This window comes from Chiloscyllium plagiosum, chromosome 4 (assembly GCF_004010195.1).
Source record: "Chiloscyllium plagiosum isolate BGI_BamShark_2017 chromosome 4, ASM401019v2, whole genome shotgun sequence".
NCBI lineage: Eukaryota > Metazoa > Chordata > Chondrichthyes > Orectolobiformes > Hemiscylliidae > Chiloscyllium > Chiloscyllium plagiosum.
The window spans coordinates 83,620,756-83,632,145 of NC_057713.1; the positions used below are offsets into that span (position 1 = coordinate 83,620,756).

The 11,390-nt window shown below is 41.7% G+C and overlaps 1 protein-coding gene across 1 annotated transcript in view; it reads right to left on the reverse strand.

The window, feature by feature from the left end:
• LOC122549163 (antizyme inhibitor 1-like) overlaps positions 1–3,475 on the reverse strand; it is a 38,763-nt gene extending 35,288 nt beyond the window's left edge. The window contains exon 1 of the mRNA XM_043688523.1: positions 3,264–3,475. The gene's annotated coding sequence lies outside the window, so the exon portion shown is untranslated. The remainder of the gene's footprint in view (positions 1–3,263) is intronic.
• Between the last annotated feature and the right edge of the window lie 7,915 nt (positions 3,476–11,390).

The following is an 11,390-nucleotide window of genomic DNA, read 5'->3' on the forward strand; positions in this document are numbered from 1 at the left end:
TGGAATTCATTGCTACAGAAGGCTGTGGAGGCCAGGTTATTGAGTATATTTAAGACTGAGATAAACAGGTTCTTGAGTATCAAGAGAATCAAGGGTTACTGGGAGAATGTGATTGTGAAACTAATCAAACATGATTGAATGGCAGAGCAGTCTCAATGGGCTGAATGGATTTATTTCAGCATCTGATGGTCTAAGCCCTTAATGTTATTCAATTACATAATTAATGTGAAGTTGAGTGGTGGTCAAAATGGGCATGACAATGAGTCAGAGAAATTCAAGTTTATTATGAAATGGTAAAGGTAAGGATAATTTTCTAGGAGTCATGAGTCAGCTAAAAGGTAAAAATCTATTTTTGTGCCAGTAAACAGCTGAATCTCTTCTGACTGAAATGCAATCAACTATGACGTTTATAGATAACAATCAGATGAATATCACAACTGAATGCACATTTGTTCAACTGTCCAGCATGTGTTGCTCTACATCTCACTCAGCTGCAACTCTCAGCTGTCCTAATGATGCATAGTTAACTATGTTTGGTCATCAGACTAAATTCTACTCCAGCATTCACAAGTTTAAAAAAAAGCTCCTGCAACTATCCCATTTCTTCCTTATCAACATGTTACTCAAGCGTTTAAATTATGTAACTCTAAGAGTTTCTCCATACTCTCAACAGCCAGAAGTCTGAAATCTACAGGCTTACTGAATATTTTCTGCAATTTTCAAGAAAGTAAGAAATTTTTTTTTGCTCACCAGTAAGCTTCCATTCAATTTATTTTATCATCATCACTAGTATGTGCAGTTAATTTTTAAAGCACACTTTATTGCCTGTTGTACAATACACAACTCAAAGTAAAATATGCTGCAGATAATCTTTAGAGCAAGAACCAGAAATCAAACTTTCTTGGGCTGCTCCTTGTGCCTCAAGTCAGGCTTCAGTGGCAATTTCACCAAGTGGTTTCCTTCACATATAACATTTAATTGTTGCTCTACCATAAAGCCATTTATAATTCAGTAAATAGCAAATGACTACATTATTTGAATTAATTCTTAACTAAAAGTATATATAAAAGGACCATCGTCATTCTTTACTAAATCCATTTCACAGTCAAATGTAGCATTACTGAAGGTCATTTCTGTTCTAACTTATCCACTTAATATCAAAATAAAACAGTATACTTAGTATGGAGCTGGGGAAAAACAAGATTGGCCACTGACAATGACCACAGGAACTCCAACTTCTCTCGAAGGAACTTTCAGGTTATTAATGGGAGAACTTGTAGTAAAACTGAAGGCGCGATGATGATGATAAAGCAAGCTATTTTCCAGTGCAAAACAATTACCCGGTGATACTTTAAAATAAAAACGGGCAGTGTTACCTGAAACATTTAAGAAAGCTGTGACCGACTTCACTCGTTGACAATGTTTTGTTTTAATCAGCTATGGTCTGATGTGCTGTCTGCACACTCCTGCATGCCCAGCTCCAGTTGTCCCTTCACTCTGTATTTTTATTACCACAGACGCAGCCGGTGCTATTATCCTTACGCAACAATAGCATCAATGTGGCCTGCGCCGGCCCCAACCGGAACATTTGTCACCACCGATTATTTAAAATAAAGAATCACCTACACCCATAGATCTTCCACCTTCTCCTTGGACCGGCGCGCGTTCTTATGCGCAGAAACGGATGGAGTGGGGGAGAAATCCAAACAAAACTGCATTATATTGTTTTGTTTTAGTTCTCTGAAGAGAGAACCGCTTTAAGAGAGACTTTTTATTTGCCATATACGAGAAGCCTGAATATGCACGGTGTTCGATCCTGCACCTTATGGATTAAGGTGGAGTACCGACGGGGTTAACAAATTTCATTTCAAAGTAAATAGACATGGAAACGTGTCAATATTGAGTATTCAAAAGTCGACGGGCGGCGCAGGAAATGATCCCTTGATGATTTTTCCCTGTTAAAGACCAGGGACGATTGTTGGAAAGTTTCTTGTCGCCAAAACAAACATAACCGGCACAGGGAAAATTACAATTGAAGAAAACACGCCTTCAAGTTTCCATTATTCTCATTATTTTGGAACGTCAAAGTTCCCAATTATTCTGTGTTACTTTATTTTTTTGGGGGGGGGGGGGAAGAGGGGGAAGGGCTGTTCTTGGATCACAACGATTGATTTTGCAATAAAAACAAACACCTGGAAAACTCAGTTCGTCTGGCAGCAGCCACGAATAAAGACAGAAAACAGAATTAACGGCCGGAGTCGATCACTTTTGTTGTTGTTTCGGCGTTAAACTGTTTCAGTCGACTGCTAACATTATTAACCCACCCAGTAACAGGACCAACCAGGCTTGCGCCTTTCAGCGTTTTACTTTTAAAGCGGAGGAATTAAAATAATTATTTTGCAAGTTTGATCAGAAGCCTTCACCACTTTCCTAGAGGAAAAAGTGGAGTCTTTTACTGCCTTCTCGGCAAGTTTGAAGAACAGGTGTTGCGTCGGCTTGCTCCTGTCACATGGATGGCGGCCATCACTGCGTCACTTGCTGACTATAACGTATCTGACAGCGCCGTTAACATCAGGTTATTAAATACACACACATATATAATATATATGTACGTGTGTATAGATAAATTGTGGGGGGAGTATGAAAAACAAAACTGCCTCATGATTAAAGCTTTAGTAGGAATTCGGAATTTAAATATATATGCATATACATGCAGACATCTGCGCATAAATGTATGTGTATACCGACAGCAAAGGAGATAATTCGCTTAAATACCCATGGCTACTCGGTTATTTTTTTCAAATTCTTTTCAAAATTTCCGTTCTCAACCGTCACTTCCATTCAACGGCTGAGCCCGACGTCACAGCGCGCTGATGTCAGCTGATTGACAGCCCATCCAGCCACACAAGTTGAGAGAGGGGAAGGCCCCACCAATCGTGCACCTGCCGAGAGCGCGGAGGCGGAATAAGGGAATAGTGCTCGCCCTCCTTCCCACTTGAAGGGAGGAGGAGGATTATGATGATGTTGAAGGCCAAGCAAAGCCCAGCTGTCCACACACGCACAGAGAGCACCATCGCGCCCTTACCAACACACCCTCGCACGGCTTCAATGTCAATATCACTTACTACACGGGGCCCTACCTGATCACTACTCAAAGCTTTTTCTCTGACACCACCATCGACTGATGAGTTTAGACATTTCGGAAACATTTCTCTTTCCTCCTTTCCACAACCACCCTCAATGCCGATAGAATATATACTCACGTGAGATAACGGCCCAAAAGATTTGGTAAAGCGTCTTCTCTTTTTAGGCGGAATTTTTAAAAAGTAATAGGGGGACCCACAAGAGAAAGATGATAACTGCCCTTTGCCATAAAAAGGTGATCCTGATCGAAAGTGGAAGGCGCGACTCGCATACAATGGTGCAGGAGACAAACAACAGCAACGTCAGCAGACAGGATAGAAAAAGAGCAGCCTATCCCCCGGCACACACTTTTATAGTTTCGGTTTGGCACCCGGATGCTGTTGGTCCCGCCCCGGCCCTCGTTCCCACGACAACGCGCCGGACGGCGGGCGGTTTATCCGCAACCATCAGTCCTTATGGACCTCCCAGCCGTGAGCGGAAGACCCAAAACATCAGCGTGGAAATGATGGGATCCGCTCCCATTCAGTAGGATCAGTGTCAAAGGCAGGAGGAATAAATCTGTTAATTTTTTTTAAAAACTCGGCTTCTCATATCACATCGCGCTCACGCCATCACGTTTGCTCTATTCCTACCCATCTGTGTATTGAAGATGGTATTTATAGGGGTGGAGGGAAGGGAGTGTTGCTTTATTAACGCAGTGAATGAAACTAATAGATTCTTAAAATCTGTCTGACTGTCTTGGGGGTGGTGGTGGTGGAATTGCTGTTATCTTTAGTTTCAGCTTCTCTTCAGAGTTTGATTAAATCACCCATAATGGTAATTTTGTCTACGTGAGTATGTAAATATGTATAAATACTGCAACAGGCTTTACATTAGTCCAAATGTTAGTTATTCATAATGAATCTGCATTTGGTACTGTTTCATTTAGATCTGGCACTCCTCTCAGTCCCCTATAAAAGTACAGCAATTTTTAATACTCAGCCATTTGGTGACAAAACAGCAGCTTGAGAAGCAATTGGTTTAATGACTTTTCTTTGCTATTACAGCTATCTGCTGACTTAATTTTTCAGCAAATATTTAGTTAATTTCAAAACTCTTGTCATCCACTTGTCTCTTAACCTATATTGTTGCAGTAGAATGAGAAATGTGACATTTTTACCCCCTTTCCCACCTCAACTGACAGCAAGGATGACCCAGATATCTTCTGGTCTCCTGATTGTTGGAGACTAGATGCATGACCCATGATGCCTATCAGGATCTTGCAAAGGTCATGACATGTTGACTCTGTTAGTATAATGTGGAATGTTTGAACTTCTGATGAGCAATTCCTGATCTCCAGAACCCTCCAAAAAATGCCTCCAACTCCAGTTTAGAGTACTTATCTGAACAGTTAACTACGAAATGTTATGAATAAAATTCTAGTCTAACCCTTCAGTAACTCCACCACTAACTCCTCAGTCAGTCACTCACATTGACCCCCATCACATCTACTGCTTTACCCTCTCAAACTGGAGCATTTTTGCCCCCCTCCAGCAGGTCAATTACTGAACCGTTAATCCAGAAACCCAAGTAATGTTCTGGGGACCTGGATTTGAATCCCACCATAGAAGATGCTGGAATTTGGATTAAATAAAAAATCTGGAATTAAGGGTCTAATAATGACCATGAAATCCATCTGGTTCACTAATGTCCTTTAGGGAAGGAAACTGCCATCCTTACCTTGTCTAGTCTACATGTGACTCCAGACCCACAGCAATGTGGTTGACTCATAACTATCCTCTGGGATGGCCAACAAATGCTGGCCTAGCCAGTGACGCCTTCATCCCATTAATGAATAAAAATAATCTTGTGCCCTAAATCCCCATGACCTGGCCTAATTTGATTGGCCCCCAAACTGATAACTCCCCCAACCTAACTAGCCTGCCTGCAACTCTACGTGACTATCACCCTACTAATATCACCCTGCCATCTTGTTTATTTACTAATTCATCCACTCTACCATTGTTGTGGAAGAATTGCTCAATGTTCTATAAAAAAAATTACCAGGAGACGCAGAAAATCCTTCACAAAATTAAACGTTAATCTTGCAATATCAAAGCTATGGGAGCCAGCAAACTGTCTTCCTGACGCCCCACAATTGCTTTGTTCTTCTGCAATTTATACAGTTATTTTTGTCGCACTTATCTGATAGCATTAGTATACCCAATCATACTGGCTTCTTTCCCTTTCTAAACTAATCATTGTCTACCACACTAGTTCCCTCCATCACATTATAATACCATCATCTTCAGTATTAGTTCATCTTCCAGTGATTTAACTAATCTATCACAATGCACTACCATTATCTGTTACTGGAGCCCTGTAACATGATCCCAGGCATACATTGTAACATTAAGTTAACTACATAACTGCCAGAATAACTTCCATACCATCCACTAACATTCACTCCTGAGGGCTCCAGCTTTACAGATGTTGGTCTTCAAGCAAATCGATGCAGTCCATACAATAACAAGAAATTGCTGAGAACACTGGACACTGCAAAGAATACAGGCCCTCAACAACATTTTCCCAGCAACACTGAAGATTTGTGCTCCAGGACTATCAGTATATCCTAGCTAAGCTGTTGCTGTATAGTTAGAACAATCACATTTACCTGACAATGTGGAAAACAGGGAGAAAGTGAGCATTGCAGATGCTGGAGATCAGAATCGAAGAGTATGGTGCTGGAAAAGCACAGCCGGTCAGGCAACATCCGAGGAGCAGGAGAATCGATGTTTCAAGCATAAATTGCCCAGGTACATCCTGTACAGAGAAAGCTGGAAGTATCCAAACCAGCCAATTACCAACCCAAGACTTTACATGCCATCACCAGTAAAGTGATGGGAATTGTCACGAACAGTGCTATTAATCAGCGCTTGCAAATGATCACTGATGCTCAGCTTGGGTTCCAACTTTATTACAGCCTTGGTTCAAATAAAAGAGCTGACCTCCTGAGGTGAGGTCAGAGCAACTGACCTTGACATCAAAGCAGCATTAGACCAAGAATGACGTCAAGAATCCCTACCAAGACTGGAATAAATTGGAATTGGGTAGGAAACTTTCTGCTGGTTAGTGTCATATCTAGTACAAAGTACTTGGTGGAAGTACGATAAATAGCTTCAAACTACAGAATAATGTAGACAGTTGGGTTAAACAGTGGCAAATAGAATTTAATCCTGAAAAGTGTGGAGTGGATCAGTTTGGGAGGACTACTGAGGCAAGGGTGTACATGTTGAATGGTAGCACTGTAGGAGGTACAGAGGATCAGAGGGGTATGGATGTATGTGTCCATAGATCCTTCAAGGTAACAGTAGATAAAGTAATTAAGATAACCTGTGGGATATTTGTCCTTATTAGTCAAGGTAGGGGAGTTATGATGGAGCTGTATACTGTATAACATTAGTTAGGCTCCAACTGTAATGCTATATGCAATTCTGGTCACCATATTATAGGAAGCACGTAACTCCACCAAAGGGGAACAGAAGAGATATATAAGGACGTTGCCTGGACTGGAGTGATTCAGCTATGAAGAGAGACTAGATGGGCGGGGGCAGTTTTCCTTAGGGCAGAGAAGACTGAGGCAGATTTGGTTGAGGTGTTCTGTACAAAGTTATGAAACACATAGACAATGTAGATTGAGGTGAAACATTTTCCACTAATGGAGCGGTCAATAACCAGGGCACAGTTTTAAGGTAAAGATCAGGAGAATTCGAACAGATTTGGTGAAAATGTTTTTCACCCAGAAGGTTGTGGCTTCTGGAATTCACAGCGTTAAAGGGGAGGAAAGCCTTAACGTTGAAGAAATATTTAGATGGACACTTGAAATGCTGTTACATACAAAACTACAAGTGAAGTGTAGGTAAGTGGGATTAGAATGGACAGATGCTTGATAACTAGTGGTGAAATGATAGGCTGAAGTGCCTCTTGCTGTGCTGTAGAATCACGATGATTCTATAAAAGAAGATGGTGATGGTTGCTGGACTTCAGTCATCTCAGCTGCAGAAGTTCCTCAGGGTAGTATCCTAGGCCCAACCATCTTCACCTGCTTCAATAATGACCTTCCCACTATCAGAAGCTCAGAAATGGGAATGCTCACTGACGACTGAACAATATTCAGCTCCATTCATGAGCCTTCAGATACTGCAGCAGTCTGTCAAAACGCAGCATGATCAAAACAACATGTAGGCTTAAGTTGTGGCATTCCTGAGTTGTGTTCTTGAGTTTTGGCGCCAGATAATTACAATCTCCAACAGGACAGAATCTAACCATTGCCCACTGTTGTTCAATTCTATTGCCATTGCTGAATTCCCACCATCAACATCTTGGGTGTCATCATTGACTGGATACTGAAGTAGACCAGCCACTTAAATCGTGTGCTTGTACGAGCATGCCTTAGGCTAGGAATTCTGTTGCAAAGTAACTTCCTTCATGTCTTACCATTGCATGTCCACAATCTGCAAGGCACAAGTCAGGACAGTGATGGAATATCCTCCGCTTGTCTGGATGAGTGTGGTTCAAAGACCACTCGAGGCTTAGCACTATTGATAAAATGCTGATCTGACTTTTCATCTATCGCCTTCAACATTCATTTCCTTCATTACGGATGTAGAGTGGCAGCAGTGCCTACCCTTAATAAGATGTACTGCAGTAACTCACTGAGGCTTATTCAATAGAGGCTTCCAAAGCCTCAATGTCTAACACCTAGAAGGATATGGACAGCTGGTGCATTGTAATACCACCACCTGCAATTCCCCCACAAACCACATACCAACCCTGACTCTAGACTATACTGCCACTGTCGATGGGTTATAATCCCTATGAACAAATAAAAAACAAAGGGCAGATAGCCAAAAGCTTGGGAAGATAGAGTTTAAGGTTTATTTTTGCCTCTATTAAACACATGTCTTTGACTGTATGATGAAGGCATGTCTGCAGGTGGATGAGTAAACTGACCATAGCAGCAGGGTAATATGAAGCCAACCAAATAGGGGAAATAAAAGTAGAATGTGAAGTGTTAGTTTAGTCAGGAAGATAGATACTGTTCTCTGCAGCCATAACTGAGATTTCTAAAGGTTGTACTGCCTGCCTTCTGCCAGGGTTAGGGTATCTCCTTACAGCTGAAGAAGAACCTTGTCTAGAATATAGTTGTTACAATTCATATAGGAATAAGTCACAGGTAAAACTTGGAATAAAGTTTTGCTGAGAGAGTTTAAGGAGCTTGGGTTAAAATTAAAATGGAGAATCTCAATCTATGGATTGTTACTCTATATGCAAATTGGTGAAGGAACAACGACAATGTGCATCTATGTGGAACACTCTGAGATAGCTGGATTCTTGGTCAGTAGTGGAATCAAAGGTTTTGGAGAAATGGCAGAAAAATAGCCATGAGAATTACGCTGCATCATTTATGATCCTATTGAGTGGCAGAGCAGGAAGGCTGAATGGCCTACTTTTGTCTTGATTTTTTTATATAGCTCATTTAATGTAGTAAAACATCCCAAGCTGCATAATATTACCATTTGATAGGAACATTGAATGGTTCTTTAAAAAAGTCTTGCGTGGGATTTGGTTGTCTCTGGTTGGGCCAGCTTCTGTAGTGGCCCTTATTAGAGTAGATTCCCTCCGAAGAGTAACCCACCCAGACCCATTTCCCTCTGACTAATGCACCTAACACTATAGGAAATTTAGCATGGCCAATTCACCTGGCCTGCACATCTTTATGACTGTGGGAAGAAACCGGAGGAAACCCCCACGGACACGGGGAGAATGTGCAAACTCCACACAGATGGTCACCTGAGGCTGGAATTGAACCTGGGACCCTGGTGCTGTGAGGCAGCAGTGCTAACCACTGAACCACCATGCCACCTCATAACACAGTTCTAAACTGGAGGAAGGCTAATATTGGCAGTATTAGGCAAGAACTTTAAAAAGTTGATTGGGAACGGATGTTTGCAGGTAAAGGAACGACTAGAAAATGGAAAGCCTTCAAAATGAGGTGGAAAGAGTCCAGAGGCAGTACGTTCCTGTTAAGGTGAAGGGCAAGGCTCGTAGGTGGAGGGAATGCTGGATGTCTGGAGAAATTGAGGCTTTGGTCAAGAATAAGAAGGAAGTGTACCTTAAGTACGGACAGTAGGGATCGAGTGAATCCCTAGAAGAGTATAAAGGCAGTAGGATTATACTTAGGAGGGAAACCCAAAGGACAAAAAGGGGACATGGGATAGCTTTGCCAAATAGGGTTAAGGAGAATCCAAAGGGATTTTTCAAATATATTAAGGACAAATGGGTAACTAGGAAGAGAATAGTAAAGATCAGCAAGTCTGCCTATGTGCAGAACTGCAACCTTTCTGGGGGAGATACTAAATAAGTACTTTGCATCAGTGTTTACTGTGGAGAAGGATACGGAAGATATAAAATGTGGGGAAATAAATAGTGCCATCTTGAAAAATGTCCATATATTACACAGGAGGTGCTGAATGCCTCAAAATGCATGAAGGTGGATAAATCCCTGGGACTGCATCAGGTATACCCTAGAACTCTGTGGGAATCAAGGGAAATGATTGTTGGGTCCTTGCTCGTGTTTTTGTGGGATATACAGCAAACACAATTCCGTTTCGTTATATCTGTTCGATATTTGTATTATTGATAGCCACAGGTAAGGTGCCAAAAGACTGCAGGTTAGCTAACATGGTACTGGCTAGTTGTTGGTGGGAATCCTGAGGGACAGGATTTACATGTATTTGGAAAGGCAAGGACTGATTAAGGATAGTCAACATGACTTTGTGTGTGGGAAATCGTGTCTCACTAACTTAAATGAGTTTTTTGAAGAAATAACGAAGAGGGTTGATGAGGGCAGGACAGTGAATATGATGTATATGGACTTCAGTATAGCATTCAAAATGGTTACTCATGTAGACTGTTAGCAAAGTTAGATCACATGGAATACAGGAAGAACTAGCCATTTGGATACAGAACTGGCTTGAAGGTAGAAGTCAAAGGTTGATGGGGGAGGGTTGCTTTTCAGACTGGACGCCTGTGACCAGTGGCCAAGAAAATCGGTCTTGGGTCCACTGCTTTTCGTCATTTATATAAATGATTTGGACATGTGGGATAAGGAGGTATCATTAGTAAGTTTGCAGACGACTCCAAAACTGGAAGTATAATGATCAGTGAAGACAGTTACTTCAGCATACAAAGGGACCTAGACCAGATGGGCCAATAGGCCAAAGGTGTAGCAGATGGTGTTTAAATTTAGATAAATGTGAGGTGCTGCATTTTGGAAAGGCAAATCAGGGCCGGACTCATACACTTAATGGTGCTAGGGAGTGTTGCTGAATAAAGAGACATGGAGTGCAGATTCATGGCTCCTTGAATGTGTAGTCACAGGGAGACAGGATGGTGAAGGCGGTGTTTAGTATGTTTCCCTTTATTGGTCAGAGCATTTGAGTATTGGAGTTGGGAGATCATGTTGTAGGGCTGTATAGGACAGTGGCCAGGCCACTTCTGGATACTGTATTCAATTCTGATTTCCCTTCAATAGGAAGGATGTTATGAAACCCGAAAGTTAAAAATCACACAACACCAGGTTATCGTCCAACAGGTTTATTTGAAAGCACTAGCTTTCAGTGCATTGCTCCTTCATCAGGTAGCTGTGGAGCAGGATCATAAGATACAATTTATACCAAAAGATTAGTATCGTACAGCTGAAATGATATATTGAACAAACCTAGACGCTGTTAAGTATTTCATCTTTTAGTTCATATGGACACCTGAAGATGCTCAGAGATGCCCTCTTAAGAACAGTGTACGATTCTCAACTCATCGATCACCAGTTCTGACGTGCCACAGCGAAAAACCTGGTGGCGTGTGATTTTAACTGTCCCAGTCAAATAACGGCACCTCCACATCGTGAAACTTGAAAGCATTCAGAAAGGATTTACAAGAATGTTGCCAGGATTGGAGGGTTTGAGCTACAGGGAGAGGCTAAAGAGGCTGAGGCTATTTTCCCTCCAGCATCAGAGGCTGAGGAGTGACCTCACAGATGTTTACAAGATCATGAGAGACACTTGATAGGTTAAATAGATAAGGTATTTTCCTCAGGGTAGGGGAGTCCAAAACTAGAGGGCATAGGTTAAAGGTGAGAGGGGGAAGATTTGAAAGGGACCTAAGGGGCAATCTTTTCATGCAGAGGGTGGTGCGTGTATGGAATG